The sequence below is a fragment of the Ostrinia furnacalis genome, unplaced genomic scaffold (genome assembly GCF_004193835.3).
Source record: "Ostrinia furnacalis isolate ACB-3 unplaced genomic scaffold, ASM419383v2 OfSCF6127, whole genome shotgun sequence".
Classification (NCBI taxonomy): Eukaryota; Metazoa; Arthropoda; class Insecta; order Lepidoptera; family Crambidae; genus Ostrinia; species Ostrinia furnacalis.
In genome coordinates this window covers 217733-241422 of record NW_021136366.1, presented here as the reverse complement: position 1 = coordinate 241422, position 23690 = coordinate 217733, and the positions used below count along the sequence as shown (strand labels likewise).

Below are 23690 nucleotides of genomic sequence, written 5' to 3'. Positions count from 1 at the left end.
TTAATTTTTATAAAATCCGATTTGTATGAAAATTAAAATGAAGATATCAATTTTCTGACTTCACCATACCATTTATATGCCCATGTTAACATGGGCTAGTGTCGGCTCATATACCCATTTACCTAACACCCTGTAGAGGTAATAGTATGTCTACCCACGCCCTATCGTAGTAGCATCTACGTCTCAAAGGTAGGTAGTCGTAAATAAGTAGTAGTAAAAGATTTAGAGAACTATTTTACATGAATTTATAGCAGTGCAGGGGGAATGTGAGCTTAATTAATTATGAAGATATTTTAATAGCTTAATCTAAAACGAGATATTACTGTAAAATTTTCAGGTTGAGTAGGTACTTCCTAATAAATGTAAAATGAAATAGTTTCAGTATATTGAAAAATAATCTAATAAGCTCATGTTATTTTAAATCAATGTACCTAGTCTACCTACTTATTAAGCCTACCTCATGGTTTAATGTTCTTGAATTTGTAGGCATGAAAACTCTTGGCTTATGATTAATTTATAACCTAAATCTTTGTGTGCTGCTCTAAAGCAAAAATGCGGCCGATACCAAATTTCAATTTGAATTCAGCAATAAACGCCGTAGGCAAACACCCGTCCATAATCATAAAGGGAACGGATCGGAAAAAACATGCCAAACACCACTTAAGTCATTAATAATCGCGTCGTAAAACGGGAAAATTTCAATGGATATCCCATCGTCGGCCGGTTATCCATTAAATAAATTTTATTCGTGTGATAAGGCGCGGGGCGGGCGGGCGGCGGCGGCCGGGCGGGCGCCGGCGAGACGCCCTAGTAGTCTTCGGCCGTCGCTCGCGCCGCGACCACGCTCCGCGACAACGCGACAACGCGCTAAATTTACACGCCAGTGACTCTGATACACCACCGCTGACCCACTGATAGTGTAGTGCTAACCCAGTGTGAGTGACCCCCGCCCATTGCGCCCGCGACACACCAGTAAGTACACTCTCTGATCACTCTGACATGTTGTGTCTTAATCACCCGACAAGCTGTTACGGCCATTTTATAGAATGCGAACGTTCAACCTTGAATGTGTACAGTATTTTGGTCATAGTAACTTCTGCTGATATCTTCTTTCGTATGATTTAGTTTCGTCAGTTCAGAAGTTCGGATCGCTTCCGTTTTAAAAATAGCTGGGGAATTTCATTTGGTATGCACTTAGCTGTTGTTTGGATAAGGGCAGTGAGTCTGTTAATATTCTTGGAAGAACGAAAACAAACCACGGAATGATGTCAAGGTTTTGACACCTTGTTACTCACTTACTACTCGGTTTCTCTGCGACTCCGACTATCGTGTGCAGACGCTACGTCGCACTACAATGAGACGTTCGAGCGATTAAAAAACATTCGCCATTGCCAACAGAAGCCAATAAAACATGTCTAAGACTAATTATCTTTGAATGATCTAGGTTTAGGGCATAACATGTTTGCGTTCATACTGATCCAGTTAAGACGGAATCGATGCTTTAGAAAAGCTTTTTTATCATCTGCTGAATCTTAAACTAAAAGCATCAATATTATTTTAATTAATTTACACATAACAATAAAAGTAGGTACCTACTTAAAAGTTCCTTTATCTTCATCCTTTGGTAGTTAACTGGTAGATATTACACTTTAGCATCAAGTTTGAATTGCTATTTTTTCTTCGTTCATGTGCTTTAGATAATTTAAATTATTTGATAAATAACAATCATGTTCATTGATAGAAGAAGTGATCATCAGGTACCAAATTTTTTTTTAATAAAACGTTTAGAAGCCGTTTGTCTGATTTTTCTTAAAAAGATCACTGCCTAGCGATAAGATCGCCTAAATTGTATAATTTCTACTGATTGTCAGTACAGTGTGGTATACAATAACGATTCTATCTATAACAATTATACTTTACAATACGGACTTTAAAACTAATTAATATTCACTGAGGTTAAATACCAATTCGAAAATGCTCTCAAACCTCTGCTTTATTTCAAAGCTGAATAATTTCTTATTAATATGTATCTCGAATTAATTTTCAACCAAGTTCCTTAGAATTCGCTCACAAAGAGAATTAAAATATATTTTACAAGTTGGATTAGGTGCTGTATCTCTTTGTTCAAGTGTTTTTTTTAAACCTAGAATCGAGAAATAAATAATATTTTAATACAATTAACAATCCCTGAAAAAGCTCTGCATTAAATTAATTTGCTATAAGACTAGCTTTTGCCCGCGGCTTCACCCGCGTGAAATTTACTTTGTCACAGATCGTCATAAATTATAGCCTATAATGTTATTCTGGGTTATAAATAATAATACTGTAAAGTTTCATCAAAATCCGTATAGTAGTTTTCGCGTGAAAGAGTAACAAACATCCAGACACCCAAACTTTCGCATTTATAATATTAAAAGGATAGGAAGTAGGATTATTAACATTTTTATAATTTATCATTTCTTACTAAAATTAAATGTAATCCTGTGGATTACTATACTCGTACTCTCTATAAGGAAATACTACTGGTAAGCTTGACTTGATTGGTGGTAGAGCTTGATTAGTCCTCCTACTTATCATTGCTTTTATACAGGTGATATTAAAAACCTAATTCAATACTACGTACCTATTNTGCGTTCACTCTGATCCAGATAAGACCGGAATTGATACTTTAGAAAAGCTAAGCTTTTTATCATTTGCTGAATCTGAAACTAAAAGCATCACCATTATTTTAATGAATTAAGTAAATAATGCAATCCACATAACAATACATTACTTACTTAATTATATTTCTTTTATAGTCATCGTTTGGTGGTTAACTGGTAGATATTACTTTTTGAAATAGGGTTTGAATAATTATTGTAAAACGTTTAGCAGCTGTCTGATTGAGTTACGTTTTACAATACACTGTCAAAGAGATCACTGCCTAGCGATAAGGTCGCCTAAATTGTATAATTTATACTGATTGTCAGTACTGTGTGGTATACAATAACGATTCTATCTATAACGATTATACTTTACAATACGGACTTTAAAACTAATTAATATTCACTTTGAGGTTAAATACCAATTTGAAAATGCTCTCAAACCTCTGCTTTATTTCAAAGCTGAATAATTTCTTATTAATATGTATCTCGAATTAATTTTCAACCAAGTTCCTTAGAGTTCGCTCACAAAGAGAATTAAAATATATTTTACAAGTTGGATTAGGTGCTGTACCTATCTATTTGTTCATAGAGTATTTTTCTTATTCTTAATACGTAGAATCGAGAAATAAATAATATTTTAATACAATTAGCAATCCCTGAAAAAGCTCTTTGCATTTGATTAATTTAATACAAGATTAAGCTTTTTATAATTTAACCGCCTCTGTGGTCTAGTGGTAAGACTACCTGCTTCGGACGCAGAGGTCCCGGGTTCGATTCCCAGTGGGGGCAGATTTTTCTGTTCGGTTTGGTTGGTGGTAGGGCTTGTTCTAAGTCCGCCTGGCTAGCTACCACCATCTTACCTAAGTCTGTCGCCATAACAACAATGTTAACAGCATTGTTGTGTTCCGGCAGTTAGAGGTAAGATAGCCAGTTCCTCCGTGGTTGAGGATTCCGGGTGAAGCTCGCTTCCACCTTCGGCCTGATCGTCACTTACCATCAGGTGAGATACAGGCCAAGAGCTTCCTCGTTGTGGATAAAAAAAAAAAAAAAAAAAATCATTTCTGACTAAAATTAAATGCAATCCTGTGGATTACTATACTCGTACTCTTTATAAGGAAATACTACTGGTAAGCTCGACTTGATTGGTGGTAGAGCTTGATTAGTCCTCCTACTTATCATTGCTTTTATAAGAGTGTTTTATAACAGCATAGCTATTACTTGAACTACTATACAGGTGGTATTAAAAACCTAATTCAATACTACGTATTTTCCATCTCATTTCGCACCAAATATCATTGCGAGTGGTAAATTAATTACTTACGCAATAATTTTATTCTGAAACGCAAAACGAATATTTATTTTATGGCTTCAGCCATTGTTATCCATGAAAATATTTGAAATGAATATGGTTTTCCGTTTTATGTAATGCACATTATGTTTTTGTAGGTATGTGGGCAGTCGGATCTGATGATGATTTTTTCGGAATAACCCATTTTTCCGCAAGAAGAGCACTTTATTTTTGGAATAAAATTATAATTTTTAGATTGACTATCTCCTATCGTTTTGGTGACTGATATGACCCTGATAGAGGTATGACCCTGGAGTCAAACTCTAGACTAGAAGCCTCTGAATGCGTCTGATATCAGACAGTTTAATGTTTTTCATAACAAGAAGTTATTTTTTTTATTCATGCCTAATCTAGCTTAATTAAATCTACAACAAGTACGCAAATTTTTAAATTTGTTTGTTCCACCTGGGAACCGAATCCAGAGCCTCTCAATCGAGGAATTTAACATTGTAATCACTAGATCATGGAGACACCTCTTGAAGTGCCTTGGACCTTGAATCAAAGCTGAAATGTAATAAATATTTCTCTCTACATTGCTTGAAAGCCTTAATAATTGAAATGATTACTTGATTCCGTTAAATTGCTTTTAAAAGAGGGCGAATAAGGCTCTCTGTAATGTTATGAATAATTTATTCGTTCAAAATAATTTTATTTTATTTTATTTTTCTTTATTCAGAAAACCACAGCTCTTTATAATAATAATACAAACAGGTACTTTTGTTCTTACAGCCAATAATGGATTCTATATATTATTACAATCTCGTAAAAAACAGTCAAAGGGGCAAAAAAAAAAGAAACAGGCTTGCATGCAGGTTGTGTGTGTGTATGTGTGTGTGTGTGTGTGTGTGTGTGTGTGTGTGTGTGTGTAAACAAAATTTGTAGAGAATTTAGTATTCTACAATATTGATAATAAATACAAATAGCAAAAAACCCATAGGAAATGAGATATTTCCAAAAAAAGCGCAAAAAACCTATTTTTGTGACCTTTGACCTTAAAATTTAATAGTTGCTTACACCCTACCATATGTAGGTTTTGAGACAACTTTTAGGGTGTCAATATACAAGTATTTACAGACTTACAGCTGGGTATCTCTAATTCCGAGATTCTTACCTAATTTAAGCTTAAATGACTGGACTAATCTCATTTCGCACCAAATATAATTGCGAGTGGTAAATTAATTACTTACGCAATAATTTTATTCTGAAACGCAAAACGAATATTTATTTAATCGCTTCAGCCATTGTTATCCATGAAAATATTGAAATGAATATGGTTTTCCGTTTTATGTAATGCACATATGTTTTTGTATGTGGGCAGTCGGATCTGATGATGATTTTTTCGGAATAACCCTTTTTCCATTTTTTTTCCGTAAGAAGAGCACTTTCCTAATGATAAACTAACGCCCGTATTCACAAACATTACTATGAGGTCTCACAGTGCGCGTGGATGCACAGGGTGAAACACGGACCAATCACAGAGCTGTATTCAACGCTGTGTGTTCGATTTAATACCTACGGGCGTATTTTGGAACAAAATTATAATTTTCAGATTCACTATCTTCTATCGTTTTGATGACTGAGACGACCCTGGTAGAGGCATAAGCCTGTGTCAGACTCTAGACTAGAAACCTCTTAATGCATCTGATATCAGACAGTTTACTGTTTTTCACAACTCGAAGTCACATTTGATTGTTTCAAGCCTAATCGAGCTTAATTAAACCTACAATAAGTACCTACACAAATTATATTTTTTCGTTCCATCTGGGAACCGAATCCAGGGCCTCTCAACCGAGGAATTTAACATTGTAACCATTAGATCATGGAGACATCTCTTGAAGTGCCTTGGACCTTGAATCAAATCTGAAATGTAATAAATATTTCTCTCAACATTGCTTGAAAGCCTTAATAATTGAAATGATTACTTGATTCCGTTAAATTGCTTTTAAAAGAGGGCGAATAAGGCTCTCTATAATGTTATAAATAATTTATTCGTTCAAATTAATGATTAAAGAATTCTTTCGCAAAATATCAGATAGAAATACGGAGTAGATTCTTTATCTCCATAGAACATTAATGTAGTAGTTAGTTAAGTGTTTTTACTTTTATTTTTCTACAATTTCGTATTGCTTCTGGAGAATCCTTCCCGTATTAGATGGAAGAATCCGAATAGGTCATTTGGCGTATCGAGAAACCTTCAAGGAGAGTGTGATAGTGTATCTCTAGCCATACGTTACATGAGCGGCAATCCTGCTCTATCTCTCCACCAATCTCTTATCGGGCCTGATCAGACACGAAAAGGGCAAAGTACGACCAAAGAACCCCTCAGATAAACAGATCCACAAAAACCCGTTACGGTTTTTTCATGAGACGACTTTTCCCAAACTGAAACGGTTTTTTCACGACACGGTTAGCGGTTGTTGATCGAAACCCATTTACGACTGTTTTATGTTTTTCTACTTTCAAAATGAAAAAAACAATGACAATCGATAACTCAATGTCGCTTTTGGGAATGCTTATTTGGTAACCAAACTTTGCATGTTATTTAACAAACAAAAATATTTTTCAGCTAATGCATGCAAACCATCATTTCACATTTCCTTCTCTGTAACGAACCTCCGTTATTCTACGTATAATATCAGAGAGTATTTACCGAATCTCAATTACTCTATTAAATTATTATTCAGTTATACGTGATCAATTAGAAATCACTTGTACTATCCATCATCGCCAAATAAATTATGCATCCTCGTAAAGATTACAAGGTGTGATATATTGATTGATAGTCTAGGCGATTGCAGCCCGAAGATCGTAATTGAGTTGAGATTTTAATATATGTATACTTTCTGCAGTAATTTTATTTTCGATGCACTTGGGAGGTAAATAAAACAATAATTACTGTTCACTAATAAACTGCGAAAAATTATGGGATGTTAATGCTAAGTCAAAGTACATACCCAAAAGTCTGGTGGTGTAAATGCTTCCAGTTATTGATGGGTTGCAGGAAATTACCGAGCGGCGGCCGGCACGACTCTTCCGACCGCGGGGCCCGCTTAGTCCCGCGTGGAGGTCAGGCGCTGGGTACACGAAAGTCATTCATTACCCTTTCGAATTATATCGAATCAATAAATAGGTATTGTTCTTGGACATTTTTACACAGCGCCATTTAGACCTAATCTAAGCAAAGACTGTAGGTACTATGAGTATAATGGCCATACGTAATAAAATATGTTTGTTAACCATATGTGTAACCATTATGTTTGTTTTATGTTCTCATAGTAAGCGAAGTTTTGTAATTCTTAATGAGAATAAAGATCTTAAACCAGCTTATGCCCTTTTTTATAAACGTAAACGTTTATTTAAACGAATGTTACATAGCTCTCAAATGATATTTAATTTGAACATTCTTTTTGGTAGCAGTTTACATTATTTAATTGTTATGGTTAGATTAATTACATTTAATCAATCAATAAAGACCATACCTAAACACTATGCTAAGCTTTCTTTGAGAATCGACAGATCAACACCTTTGTTCTTCCACCGCCCGGCCTATAACCCACTGACTCTTATTTCGTGATATATAAAGCTCAAATCCTACCGACAGTCAGTCGGTGTAAAACGAGAACGGTTATCGTTTTACAATGACATTGGTGAGATTTTATTAGTTGGAGGTTTGGGGAAAAGTCGGGGATTGATTGAGAGGCTTCAGTCGGGTTGTTTGTTCAGGTTTGAGTTACGGATGTTGATAGATGGATTATACGGTCGACAGCACACCTGCTGACTAGGCATGAAATGTGTTGCAAAATTAGGTACTTACTATAACTAGATAACCTAACGTTTGTCACCTGTCATCCGCTTTGCAAAGGAGGGAAGTCGAACCTTAACTTCGAACTCCTCCTATGTGCTTCTGATCAATTTCGTTGCGGGTCCAATGACAGTTTAATTTTTCCCGGGACAAATTTGACCTTCACTGGTTGGGTTGTTATTGGCGGTTAAGCTGTAGATCCTGGCTACCCAGGAGTTGCAGCGGTGGGAACGAGAGGTGGGAATAGTCCCGTAACTCGATAACATGCCACGGATGACTTGATGGCTGTGCTGTATGTAGGTACACCACAAAACAGATCAATATATGTAGGTAAATTTTTGGTAATGTAGAAAATGTATTTGTTTGAATTGAATTTAGGGAAATGCAACCATTTGTTTGAAAAATCCAAAGCTCTTCAGAAATATCTTAACAATTCCAATAGAGATTTTCTATAGTATTTAATATGACATTAGGCCATTGAGCCCAAATAATAATATGATGTTTTATGTGCACGTGTGTAACGGAATTCGAGCTCTGAATCTTGTACGAGGAAGTAAAATATTTTACGCGTAGGCATAAAAAGTAAAAGGACAATAAATTCAAAAATGGCTACTTAACTCTGGTTATGGTGACATTAAAAATATTACCAGGTCTATTTCTAAAAGTATGCCTGGAATATAACCTACTTTTATCTTTGATAAATTATTTACTCGTATTAACAACTGTGAAGTAAATGTTATAAAGAGTGGATTCTACTAACTCTTACAAAGAAGTCCCAATCCTGTCTACGAAATCCAATCGAATATTAAAAAATATATTTGCCTTTGAAAAAGATCTCTCATAAAACTGGCCGGATAGAAAAAATATGCTATGAAATAAAAATAATTCACTTTACGACAATGAAAGTTGGGTAACCATGCTAACTGCAGCCTTATAACGCTATGATGAAATATTGTCAGGGAGAATATTTGGTTAGGTTCCGAATCACGTTGGTGTCATGGGCGGAGATGGACATTTATCAAGCGCGTAGAGCCGACATTGTTGGGCGGGCGGCGCCAATGACGACGCGATGGGCGGAAAACATGGCCGGGCACTGAAAGCTTTTTAGTGTGTGCAAATAGTTTTCACCCGACGGTAATACGAAACTAGATTCGAGTTCAGTGAATATTGTCGGTGATATTTACTGACAGTGTAATGTCTTGGTGTGATAAATTCAGTGGGATACCTTTTTGGTCGCTTAAATTATCTACGACGAATAATTCCATTTACGGATTAGTTTTTTTTTGTGAAGCACATTTTTATTTAATTTTTACATACATTTTGAACACACTGTTTCTTCATTTAGTTACAATAAATATTTGTCATAATTTAAGGCTAAGTCCTTCACCTATTCAAATGAGTTAAGGTGCGAGTATGTAGATAATTACAATCTTAATAAAGCCCAGTTAATATTTGGAAAGGGCCTAAGTACTCAATAAATGATTTAATTTGATCATTTTTGTCATTACAAATATTCTAAATTACTCACAGGACGTGCCCTATTCAGTAGACAACAGAAGTTTACAATCATTAATCATAACAGTCAACAAACATCTGAAACAATCACGACCGTGATTGTAACGTCTCACGTAGGTTATTTAGTAGATACCAGAATCATAATTCGTATATCAAATAGCAACAGGACGTAACCTATATTGAAGAGACAACAGAAGTTAACAATCATCAATCAAAACAGTCAACAAACAGCTGGAACAATGACGTTCACCGCCGTGATTGTAACGTCTCGTCTCACGTAGGTTATTTAGTAGATATCAGAATCATTTTCGTATAATAAATAGCTACTTTAACTTTCGCCACCCTAATTATTGTAAATTACTCGCAGGACGTGCCCTATATTCAATAGACAACAGAAGTTAACAATCATCAATCAAAACAGTCAACAAACAGCTGGAACAATGACGTTCACGGCCGTGATTGTAATGTCTCTGGATCGGGCCTAGCAACGACGCCAGTCGATATCAGCTGATACGCGGAATTAACTTGGTGAACGAAAAGCCGTAGAAAATGCTTTGAAAAAAGGTTTTGATTTTATAGCACTTATGATGCCAAAATGTTTAGCGTTTCAATAGGAACTCATATGTTTTACACAGCAACCAAACGACGTTTAAATAATCGCTTTACGTCTTCTCATTTAATATAATTAAGAGAACTTAAAATTTTATTTTAAAGCAAGAATCATTGGTTTAAAAATGTGTATACGTACTGCTGAGGTAGGCATACATAAAAAAATAGCAACACTTGTTCAATAGGGTACAGAAAAACATTAAACAGCTCATTAAATTAATTGTAAAGAAGCCCACTCCAGAGGTGCGATTGTGTAAAGTTGTTCATGGATGGACAATGAATACAATTGATCATCGATCGTATAACTAAATTCGAAGTGTATAGGCGTAANTAGTTCGCGGTAAAACGTCGCGCGCTATAAGTGTGTAATTTTGTCCATTCTATGAAGACCGAAAAGTAACCGGCCTTACACAATCGCACCACAGATTGTCGTGATATCAATTACGTTTGATTATTTTCTTGTATGCTGAGGATCTTATCTTCTTCTGAATTTATTTCGTTCACCAAATTAAAATGTCTGCGTGGGCGTGCCATCTGAACACACGGAGATGTTTCGGCGTTCACCTACTAAATTATATTTTATTAGTTGAAGCTGTAGAATATGCATTGAAAGAAAATAAACAAACGTGCGACATTTTACGATTTAAAAAGAATTGAGATAGGCCAGTTTTTGGCCAATTCTATAGTAGGAAATTTTTGTAAATAGAGCATAGAAAGAGAGAGCGCGTGAGAAACCATTTATTGTCACAACTGAGGATAATAATGTAGAAACCTATTTGTTGACAACCCATTACCTACCTGACAAGATATTCGGTGAAATGGAAGTTTCACCATTCCATGGTACCTATGATTTCGCAAACCTTAATTAATTTGTGGCGCTATAAAAATGCCATTAAAGCGGGCGGTAATTCCAGAGTCTTCATAAAAATGTACATTTATATTAGTTACGTGCGTTTCCTTTTTGCATTCGCTTTTGTTATTATTTTTATGCGTCATAATAAAACGTGATTAAGGGGTTATTTTCAGAACTTAAACGAATATACACACAGCGGTTTAAATGACACATCTTTAAAAAAGCTGAATATGGCTTTTTATGATCAACAACATAAGTGCCACTTGTGGTCTAAACTGAATAAATATTTTTGATTTTGATTTGATTTTTTTATTTTGAACATTTTTATCACCATTTCTGTAAAGTGCAAAAAATAAGTTGTATCATTGTACAGCTGTGTGTGCGGAATCCCTAAATAAGTAAAGGTTTATTTGGCACAATAACTTTAAGAGGATTTACCAAATTCAAAATTTAGACACACCAAGCGAATAAGTGGTTGGGAAGGGTAAAATTTATGACAATCACTAACTTTACATAATTCAAGTCACCCCAACCTGGGACGCGGTTTAACCACTATCTATCTATTCAATAGTTTAGATTTCGTGCTGTATTCGTTTTTTCGACAGTTTACTATAAAGAAATTGGATGTAGCTGATATTTTAAGTAAAAAATAACCTTTAAATCAGTGACGCTACCTACAAACAAACGGTCATGTCAAACATCAAGTTTGTATATTAATTTCATACAATTCCAATACTCCCATAAAAAGCTTTATTCCGATTCATCATTTGATTTTATAGACGTGATATTGACGGGGGCCCTCATACTGCATTTCCACTGCAAGTATGAAAAGTGCGATGCACCCGCAATTAAATGCATGCTTTCTTAATATTCATATCGCGAAGTTATTTGAGGCGTGAGTCTATTCTTCACTGCGCCGGCCATTATTTAGTTAGAGCGCGCCCTAAATTACTATACTTTGGGACAATACGAATTTAGATCTGACAATTAATAAGACGGGAATCGAGGGCGTCACGTCAGGATTTGGTTAATGTGCCGCCGGAATAATTTTAATAGCAAATTTTGTTTCTTGCTGTTAATTTCCACGATAAATTAAAATGCTGGGTTTAGTAGCGCATTGCCAAACAGTATAATTTAAATTAAGCTGACATAGGATCTCACACATCCGTTTAATGTTTGTTGGTTTCATAACGTAGCTTGGAGTAGGGTATAGATAGGTTAGTACCTAATAAACATCTACACTAGACAGACACGTAGATCTGATAAATCAAAACTAGCAAAAGAAATTGGATTTTTAGGCTTTCTTATTGCTGAAATTGCTTTTATGTAGATGAAAAAAGAAAAGAAATACAGATGTCTCTCTTTTTGCCTAAAAAAGTAAGGTACAATATCATAATATCTGACCAATGAAGGAGGTGCACCTTTATTAACGTTGTTTATGCCAATCCTTGAGAGGTAGAATCTAGCGCACTTTCTGCGAGAGAAGCTTCCTATCTTTGGATTAATTTTAGCCACTTAAGAGGCAGTAGAAAAAAAATTGGTTTTCATATTTGGTGATGAACAAGACGATTCTAATGAGTTGTACACGAGTCGTTATCAATTACTAAAGTAAGAAGATAGATAGTTAAGATACGAAAAAGTTTGTTAGCCGTCAGCAGTAAACTTGATACTGATGGAAATCGAAGCTCTATATCTTTCTACCTAGAACCCCAAACCGCTAACAGACAAATGTAGCAACTGTAGTGATCTACACCGGCCTCTGTCCAATTATACCATTCGCAGATACGAACATTCGGCATAACTCATGTTCGAAATGAACGAACGACTAATGTTCCAAACTATTTAGGAGTGCGCACTTGAACTATATTTATATTTTTAAGAAGCGTCTGAGTTCAGTTGAGCTTTGTTTTAACACAAAACCAGCGTTTGAAAACTTTTAATAATACTTATAAAGTGTTATTCAATCAATCTAATTCTAATTAAACATGGAGAGATGCTAAGAATTTCTAAGCTATCGTTGAAGTTTGGGGTCAAGTCCATTTTCCTTCGATTTCTGAGAAGTAATAAGTCTTCGCGTTCTTATCCAAAGATTGTGGTAACAATTAAGGTTATCCGAGAAGAAAGAAACTTAGCTGTCGAAAGACGGAAAGATAATTGTGGCGTTCCCCGGCTTTTTTCTTTGCCCAGCAGAGATTGAAATTGGGCAACTTGTGGTGTGTGATACATACTTCAAAACCTTAGTACTTAATTCATTGTCAACAAGCTCATGACTTATTTAAAGCACAATCACAAGGGCGAATAAAGGAAACAAGCCATGACTGATTTGATGATCCCAACTTTTATACAGGTTTGAATAAGTATTTCCTCCTTACTCAACAAAATTGCATTTTTTAACTTTAATAAAAGAAGCAAAGTTAATAAAAAATAAATGGTCGAATAAAGCGCGAAAAATTCACAAATGACCAGTGTTTTTCAGCTAAGACTGGTTTATTATTATTTTTTTATGAATAAGTAGGTCACTACCCCGCCTCAGATTAGTGATCTGTAACAGAACAGTTCCTCTGTGGCTCATCCGGCTTAATTGGACATAATCTGTGTCTGTAATTGAAATCGGCCATCAGAGAATACTCTACGCGTCCCTCCGAAGGCAACATCGTGTGAAGCTCAGAGGGACAAGGGATTAGGCGATTTGGGTACTCTGATTGAGGTTTAGTGGCTTGTCTGTGCTCGCCCGCGTCACAATTAGTCCCTCCGATGTCGCTAAAGACGTACGTTCAGATTTCAAGAGAGTTTTGCTTGGACTACGAAGCATTTCAGACAAGTTAGTTCTGAGGTAACAGTTAACATTACTCACGTGTTTCCATTATTACAGCGCTAACAACGACAGTAAAGTACCATACACACAGTCCTTTGACATAGATATTACAGGACTTTGATTTATCAAAGCGTAATATTATCCAGAACAATCAATACGATTCTCATTAGTCAGGAGCATATACTTTCATAACGAGATTTCTAAAGCTTTCGCCTTTCATCTTGACAATAATGTTCGTATATTAACGATCTTGATGCTACCCATACGTAGAGATACTTCGTATACATTTGTGTGTTTCCGTGCATTTCTCAATGGGTAACATATTTGAAATGGACTCGAGTTTTCTTTTGTTAAAGGCAACGAAATGTCTTTTAAATAGACTTATTTTTGCCAACGTTGAATTATAGGTACTTACAATATGTATTCATAGCGTTTGCACAACAAGACAATCGACCCTCGATGCACGTTTGATTCTAAAAACTCGATTACTATTGTTTCTCTAAAGTTAACTTCAGAATAAGTAGCGGCTTTGGTAACCCTAACCAGACGATGGTTAGGGTTAAATTGGAAGGCAGCTGCAAATACTCGTATCATTCGCACCATCGCTACAGCAGTCGGCCGCAGATGCTAGCTACACTGGCTTGTTCTGGACATTGATATCTTGATAAGCGTTTGGATAACATTCCAGTTGGATAATAATATGGTATAGGTACTATAGGCGATATGGTAACGACATTGTCAAAAGTATTTTACTAATAGCATTATAATGCATACGTACCTATAATGCATTTCCACACAAAAAGGTAGATACTAAGGCTGGGTCGCACCATCTTACTTTGACTTTAACAGACGTCAAAAATCTGTCAAATTCCATACAAAAAACATCGGTTATCGTTATAGTTACGGTCAAAGTTAGGTGGTGCAACCCAGCCCAACTAAAAAGCGTGAAGAGTGACAGTCTTAGGCTGAGTTGCACCATCTTATTTTAACAGTAACTATGACAATAACTGGTATGTTTTGTCCAGCCTTAATATTTCGTCTATTTTTGTCACATAAAATGACCGCAGTCTGTGGAGGAACACTAAGATACATATGGTCGCGATCATCATCAGTGAGGGGCCGAGGAAGAAGAAGAAACTACTTCTCGAAGGGCAAATATGTGAACATAAGGATTCTCTAACCCGTCTGACGAGGGTGCAGATGGGGAGTGTAGGACAAATCCTCCATTTGCCTGGTAATTGAGTTATGATTGACAGTGGAGACCAAGTGACCTGATGACAATAATGATGCCATTCTAAGTAATGTGTACGTAGCAGCCATCTGGTTAAATTAGCCAAGTAATTAGATTCCTAGGTCGATAGTTAATTGAACTAGAATCACTCAAACGTTCAGGCGTTGGCTTCCAATTAACTGGCAAATATAAACAGATGGCTGGGACATATACAATAGCATACAAAATTAATCTATAACATTAAGAGCGTTTACGTCTAGGGTGGCATGTCAAGTTTAGGTAATTTCGATGCTATTTTTATTCACACTAAAATAATTGTGACTGTGTGCGTGTTCTCACGCTCTATAGTCAAACCAAAATACTTTGATCCACCATCGTAAAAGTGTGCCAGGCTGTCAAGTGACAGCCCAAAAAAAACTATAAAATCTTCAAATCTTCCAACACCGACTCTATAATTATAAATAATGGTATAAATTAGTCCTAATCAATAATAAATACGTAAATTCTTTATCAAATAGTAAATTATCAAAGGTTTTTTACTATTTTGAGAATATTTTATACAGCCTATGTTCAGCAGAAAAAAAAAAGAATTTTAATGGTGAGAGATTTTTTCAAATCGGTTCTATTCAAAACAAACTTTTCCTGTTTACTATTCTTTTTTTATCCGGAAAATGCATACCATTTTTTTTATCCGGAAAATGTAAGTAAGCACACTATACCATAAGATTATTTGTCTCATCATATATTTTATACCTACTAATGTAGATATTGTTTCCGAAAGCGAGCAGGTTCATTCCGTACCTGTACGCTTCATGCGTTCTCCAGCAAAAGCTGAAAATCAGTGTTCTGCCCTTTTGAGGGTAGTGTTTATACTGAGCTCTTTGCTTTTTGCATCGCTGCGGCACACATCACTCTGACGCAGGGAATTATTTGAAACGCTAGTCATCTTTATCTTATGTTGTTTTGTCACTTTTGTTATGTTGCAACTGTTGAAATTATTAAAAACCTGTGTAACAAAATACCAGTGGTGTCACCTAGTGTGTTTCTTGACTAACTTTATTTCGATATTGAATTGAATTTCAATAGCAACTATACATAATGTGTGTGTTAAAAGCATTAAAAAAAGTGTGTTACAACAAATAAACAGTTTATCTATNGTTGCGGGTCCAATGACAGTTTAACTTTCCCCCGAGACAAACTTGACCTTCATTGGTTGGGTTTATATTGGCGGTAAAGCTGTAGATCCTGGCTACACAGGAGTTGCAGCGGTGGGATCGAGAGGTGGAAATAGTCCCATGCCAGAACAAATTATAGTAATACCAATTTGCGGTTAGCCGCCTCGCTCGCTCGCACCTCAGAAGGCCCTAAACACTGTAGTTGTGCGGACTTTGTTGTACGGATTTATGTTGTTGGTTCGTGTTTAGTACTACTATATTGTTCCACGAAACGTTGAGTCAAAAGTAGTTTGCTTACGTTCAGTTTATTGTCCCACAAAAGGTTGACGCAAAAGTAGTTAGCTTTCTCTACAAAGGCACTCTTGTCATTCTCATGCTTTTGTGGTTGACACTATCCTTTATATTTTGCTTTGAATTTGTACATAACTTATAACTTTCAGAATTTTACCTAAGTACCTAGGTATGCTTTTATTGGTATCTTACAGAGTAAGGTACCTAAGGTACGAGTATACAGAGTATAATGACACCCTGAAATACAAGCGAAACATTTCTCAATAACATTCTTTTATTATTAATGAAACATCAAATAAAAACATGTAAAGCAGTGACTTCAGATCGTGTCGAAAGAAAGTGTTGTAACTCTGACTCATCCGTTCTGAAGCAGCTATATCTCTGATATATCGCCTATTTAAAACAGTCACATTTTGTCGTGACTCGAGTTTGATATGTTTCGTACGTGAAGAATGCGAGTTCCGTGCCTTTCCGTTGCTTTTTCCGTTATTTTTGTTTTACAGTGGCATAAAAAAGTAAGTGGTCGTATCTTTTAGGGCTCTCTTTGCAACTGTGGGCCATAAACCGTTAGGTACTATGTTCCTGTTACAGCTAGAATTATGTGTTATGTGACGTATTATCCGGGGTTTAAATGATAACGGCGAACACTCAATACGGCTTTACATCTGCTTTTATATGGCTTGTTGTTCTTATGGCGTCCTTGAAACGTGTTATGAGAATGAATCTGCTTTTGGAGATATTAAAATCCTTTTTGTGGGCTTCGTAAAAAGGCTTATTAAGGCGCACAAATTCATTACTGTCCCTTTTGTGACTGCAAAGTAAGCCTTTATGTGTCCTATTGAATGACACTGGATTTACCCTTTACTAGGGGGTGGCTTAGGTCATAGGCACGTGGGTCTAGTACTTATTGGTAGAGTCGGCTGACAGTATGATTGAAATTAAATACTTTCAGTCTAATTATTTTTTTTATCTCATGGTATTTTAAAACAAAATTCCTTATTCCTTATGTATAAAAAATGTGTCACTGTTTTCTAAATATCTAGCTCCTATTCGTACTTAGTATGATTAAGTGATATTTATACAAACATGAATATGAAATATGTAGTAATCATTTGTCACGTCCTTATGTAGAGCTTATGCAATGTTGAAATCCCGGGAGCACTTCAAGTACGTGACAGTTTGTGACGAGGGGCGATAAAAGACTAAATCCTAACCTGAGGCTCTACACTTCACGATTTCAATGTCTTTCACCCTACTATCTCTCTCACTTTGAAGGGAAAGAATTCCCCCTTTTTGTTGTGCAATTTATTCACATTCATAGGATGAATCTCAATAAATTGCACAAGGTTGTTACAGCCCTTATAATGCGGTTTAATTATATTAGACGGAATCTGGAAAAATATTTCTACAGCAATTGGTGATGTAGTATGACGAAATTTTTCTTTAGTTTTGATGTTGGTATAATAGGAGGTTGCTGTGTTTTTCCATAATAGCCCACCTATACACATTTCGTTTGTGTTCTTTAGACAGAATATTATGTTGTGTGGGAAAGAAGATGGATGAGCCTCTTTATCTAAATTTTTCTAGTAGACCCTACGAAACCATTGTACCTAAAAGAGCAGAATATTCCTATCTAGATACATTAGTAATTTATGAAATTGTTTCAAAGTTTGACCACCACATACATTGTCCCAAACCAGTAGGTTTAAAGTGTACCCATGTCGAGTTCACTCACTCGAAACTATCAAAAAGGTTTTTATTGAAGTCATAAATACGTAATCGTATTAGGTAATTATGTTCATAAAATTAACGTAGAGTTTCTAATTCTTTCTAGATTCAGAAACAAAGGATTATGTCTGAAAAGCATGCGTGAATATTATATTGGTACATACTAGTTCGCAAACTATGTACCTAGTTGTTTGAGAAAAAATGCTTTCAAATCTCTTTCTATTTGAAATTTTATTCTTAATAATAATATAAAAGAGTAATTGAAATTCTTCTGTTTTAAGACAAGGTTAACAAACATAAACTATACGAAATCTCATGTTTTTATATTACAAATGAATTTTAATTGCTTTTTCTCACAGAAAAGAGCATTAATCTTGCAGTGGCAATCGGGTAAGAGCTCACATTTAAAATTAAATCAGTTGGCAAATGTAATTATTGTAGTAAACATTTCCACTACTGCAGCATTATTTGAAGAACAAAAACAAATTGGTACAGTCACAAATGAAAATACATAGATACAATAGATCCAAGTCACATTGGTTAGTTGGCAAATGATATAAGTGAATAACATTTATCTTTGAGGATTCCGTAAGTATGGAAGATTATGATTCAGTAAACCATGGATTTGTATCATGATTCGAGGGTTATTTTTTAGGCATTTATCCTAGCCTTTTTATATAATATTCAATACAAAATCTTAGTAACTACTTTTGTTATAGAATCATGTTTTTTAGTTACATGAAACTATGGTCGTGGCGTGGAATAGTTTTTAGAGTTCTGTTGCAAACGAAAACAACCTCCTAGAGTTCTTGTAAGAATCAAGTACTATATCACAGTTTGTCTTTATAAACCTATTTTTGCAGCGTAAAAAACGTTGGGGAGGGGTAAGAATACGGAACCCTCTGAGCCCGGACCGACTCGAACTTGACCAGTTTTTACTATCTACGAGTAGCATACAAAGCCTTGAATACTGCGAAATGTTGCAAGTCCTAGTTTCTCTTTGCCCTGTTATTCATTATCTTTTTCCCCTTCAGTTAATTTAAGATAAAAATCTCATCTGTATTCAAGAAATTCCTCTTCACATTAACACCCACTCGTTTCACTCATGTTTTGGGGCGTTTGAGATATTTTTATTATACGAGTACTCCAGAGCGTATGCATAAGATGAACGCCATCAAAATGTATTATTTAGACGCAGGGACTGGAATTTTCCCAAAGGAGAAAAGCGTAAATGTGGTGATACGAAATTATCTCCTTTTGTGTTGTCGTCAGAGCAGAGTGACGATGAATACTCGTAAAAGACTGTCTTCTTGACTCTTCAATACTCAATTCTTTATTGCTCCACAATTCGGAAAAACTTAGTGATATTGAAGTGTTTATTTACATCTCATCGCAAAACCTAAAATTTGATTTCTTTTAAAGAGCCTGCTTTAGTTACACTATTTGTATTCGTTAAAGACATAATTCACGCAATACGAATATTTACAGCTGAAAAGAAGCTACAGAATCCGCTGAAATTGCTGAAAAACAGTGTTGGAGTATTCTTTATGATGTCTTAATAACTAAGAGAGAGGCTTTCTGTGGGCTTTCCATATGGCACATTAACTTTTTATTTTCCTTCTGTTATTTGTGCAAATGAAATTACTCTTGCTGAGGAAATACGAGTATAACCTACTTTTATTATGTTACCTCAAACTATATATAGAAATCTATATCCTTCCCTTAAGTCGCTACAGGGTTGCTTGGTGTTACTCCAATCACAACAGTGTGGTGTAGCGTTCAGCAAAGTTTATTATACCGATACCAAGTTATGCCGCGAGCGACCGCGGATTTTGAACTTCGTCACAGTTCCCCGTTAATTTATGCTTAGCTGATAGTTGGTTGACTTTGGCTTAGAATATTAAAAGTGTGCTTAATTGGGTTCTTGACACCATATTATACTTAACAAAGAGGACTATTAAATCTAAAATTTTTGCGTACTTTTTCTTACAAAACTTCTTGCTTGTTAGAAGAAAAGTAAAGAAGCTGTTTCTTTTTATTTTTCTTATCAGATAAAAAATGACGAAACGCAATTGATTTTAAAACTTATTGAGAGTTCATATTTCATTGGGAAAATTAGTTTGGTCGTTTCATAGACCTGCTTTCGACTATTAAATACCTACAATAGAATCGGATTTCTTATCCTAAACCATTTTTAGCACGAATAAACATTAGTAAATATTATCACTAAGTGATGAACTTCTGTGAACTAACATTTATAAGTTCCAGACCTTTGATAACAAACTGAATTTACAATATTAATAGTAAAAGTTTTGCAATTACACAAGCAATTTCATCTTCGTTTCGCCTGCGGGCTGTTAGCCAGTGGAAAACAATACTCTACCTTCAAATAAGGAGTCGGAAGTTAGAATTTGAACACACTTTAGATTAAGTAAAGGGTAAATAATGATTGTTTGCGATATAATAATATTTATTTTTTGAATTGTGAAGGCCTTGGGGGATGCCACTGTCCAGCTGGCAGTGGAAGTATTTCGGCTGAAACGAACGAATGAACGAACGAATTGTGAAGGTGCTTTAGGGTTCTTTAACTATCTAACAAACAATATTGTTGTATTTCTAGCGAATTAAACTACTATTATAGCTCGTAAAAATGGGAATTAACTAAACAATACGTTGCTTCGTTTTCAAATATAATAATGACATGTATATTTACTCGTAATTACATACTTTTCTTCAAAATCTTGAAATTATTTTAGGATTTGTGTTCAACAGTGTTAACTACGCATTGCAGGTCATGTCGTCTAGTTCTATCGCAAAGAATCACCATTTGATGACAGCGAGAGCAAAAACGGAAATTAATAGTTAACACTATGCCCGTGTGTACGTCAAGCTAAATTCTGTGGTTTCTAATATAGTTGTAATAACTAGGTACTATTTCACAAAAATGTGTCTGTTATGCTGTCGACTGTACTAGTGCGAAATGTTCTACCACTAATCAAAGTCGTATTACAAGTCACAATGAGTAAAAGATAGCAGAGTAGGCTGGAAGTTTGATTAGAAAAGTATAGCAAATGAATTAGGTATCGGCAAAAGTTCTCTTCTGGGATTATCTGATAAGTAATCGGATTAAATGACGATCACTCACAAAGGATAGTATCATTTACTTACCTAGGTACATATAGGTATTTAAATTACGATATTTTAGGATACTGAAAAACAACAATTTTAAATAAAATATATTCGAATATAATTAAGACACAAATAATTTAAACTACCGTCCTTAGGCAAGAAAATATATGAAAGGTATCATCACTTGCTGATAAAGTCCCTGACGCTTGAAAATTATCTGTCAGATAATCTACATACAACTTATCTATTTGTGTAAGAAATCCCTGCCCCCTAGACAAAGTTACATTACGTGACGCTCCGGCGGTTTTTTTGCAGTTACTTCACTCTAGGAAACTATTTCGAAAATAAAACTGACACAAATGTTACTTTTTCTAGGAGAGTCTTGAATATAGCTTTTTAATTTCTTAATACTTAGACAATATTACTACAATCGTGTCTGTGCGCGGTTGAAACTTGGACCTGTACGGCTGTAATGTTATTCGTGATAGCACGACTTGCTTAAGCAGTAATTAGTTTGCACAGTGCATGTTCAGTGCTGTTATCAGTACCAGTATGAGGTTCCTGGAGACTTTTCTTGGAAATACAGACCGACTGATATTACATAGTTTTATGTTCAGTCTGCGATGACTTCTGTGGTTAAATGTGTACCTTCGCGTCACTATTCGTAAAGTCTTATTATACATGGGATGATAGTATAGATAGACTACTAAAGAGGTCAATTCTTACCAACGTAGATGAATACTACTAGATTACATAAAAAAGTCATAAAAGTCAATGAATGACATACATTAAAAACGGCAAGTGCGAGACGGATTCGTGTCCTAGAATTCCATAAGTAGCATAGAGCGGTCGTCTGATGTAAAAAAAGTAAAAATATGTTTTACATAGGTAATTGAATAAACCACATCAACAAAATTACGCTCTATATTGCTATAACGTTTGCAATATAGAACTTTACAACTAGGTACGTACCTCTACCAGAAATTAAGCTCCCTGGATATCTAATCGCACTATAGAATTATAGAAATCTAGAACCTATTCCGATAACAAAAGAGACCGCAGTTGTCGGAAGGCTAGACCCACTTTCAGGCCACACGCCCGATCTTGGGCGGGCGGAAATTAAACGAGAAATTAAGTTTCAGTGGATGCTGTAAAACTGAACAAAGGTACAGCAGACCACTGAGGTATCTTATTCAGTTGTTATAAGTGCGATTTTACAACAAACAGTTTAGACTATGGACTGTACGTTATAAACATTGGAAATAGGATTTGTACTAAATACTGCGAACATTTGCCACTCGTATTGTAGGTAGTGTAGAGAGATTATTATGTTTGTTTATATCCAGTAAATGAGATAAATTTTGCTAGAATTGGTTTTGAAACTTTAAATTAACAACTTCGTTAAGTCAATATGAAGTGGAAGGAATATTGTAGGAAAATGATTTCTAATAATTTTATGAAGCTAATATAGCTTAAAGTACTGAATCATAAATACGAGTATGTATGTATTTAAGGACTACGAGTATTTCTTTAGGGAAAATCATATGGACTCAATTCAGACTTCAATATCAAACCGGGAACGGATGCACAAAGTGTTATGTGTATGTCTTTCGGTATAAAAAAAAAATTAAAACCTTACAATATAATCACCATTTACAGCTATATTTTTAACGATAATAATCTCTCGCTCTTACTTTTTTGCAAAATTATACTGAAACTATCGTAAATATTGGGCAAATATTTTTCGGCTCAGTGATCCAAGGAGAGGCGTTGGGATACTTGGTCTAGTTGGCAGCACCGATTAAACATTATTCGAATGTCCAAGCTTCAGAAATTTGGACACGATCAAGTGTGAATTGAAATATCGACGGTTTTTGAAAACACCTAAAGCCTGGTCCGTGAGCACGTAAAATTTTGTCCAATGACCCCAAGCTACCCATCCTTATCACTCGCGCGTAATTATGTTGCTATCGCGCTCGCACACTCACTGCGGGTGCCAGTCGCACAGTCGCGACAGCAATATATTTACGCGCGAGCGATAAGGATGGGTAGCTAGGGGTCATTGGACAAAATTTTACGTGCTCACGGACCAGGCTTTAGGTGTTTTCAAAAACCGTCGATATTTCATCGATTGTTCTAAAATAAAATGGTACTTTAGGTATACTACTATAGGTAGTTGTCTAAATGTGCTTCAAAATCGTACGCGGATGAAGCATTGTCTTCAGAAATTTTACAGTGGTTAACTTGAATCGCATGGTTAGGGTTAGATTCTTTTAAACAATAGGATAAAAGAAAGAAGGAAACCGGATACGACCATCCTGACGCCTGCGGTGGCTTAAAATGTCTAAGAAGAAGTTGTTTCCCAAATAAGAAAAAATAATTAGTGAAGAACATTCATTAATTTTGTGTGATGCAGTGCCAAATTCGTAAATTCGTGGTGTTTGGCAAATGAGAGATTTGTTAAATAACAGACTTCAAAGAATGGAGGAGGTTCTCAATGCAACTGTATGTTTTTTGTATCTTTAAAAATGTAGACCTCTCTGGAAGGA

The 23690-nt window shown here is 35.3% G+C and overlaps 1 protein-coding gene and 1 non-coding gene across 2 annotated transcripts in view; both read left to right on the top strand.

The window, feature by feature from the left end:
• Positions 1-828: 828 nt before the first annotated feature.
• Ptp36E (protein tyrosine phosphatase 36E) overlaps positions 829-23690 on the top strand; it is a 171155-nt gene continuing 148293 nt past the window's right edge. Inside the window, exon 1 of the mRNA XM_028317276.1 lies at positions 829-972. The gene's annotated coding sequence lies outside the window, so the exon portion shown is untranslated. The remainder of the gene's footprint in view (positions 973-23690) is intronic.
• On the top strand, positions 3363-3434 carry TRNAP-CGG (transfer RNA proline (anticodon CGG)). Its single transcript has one exon. It is a non-coding gene; the product is annotated as a tRNA-Pro (tRNA).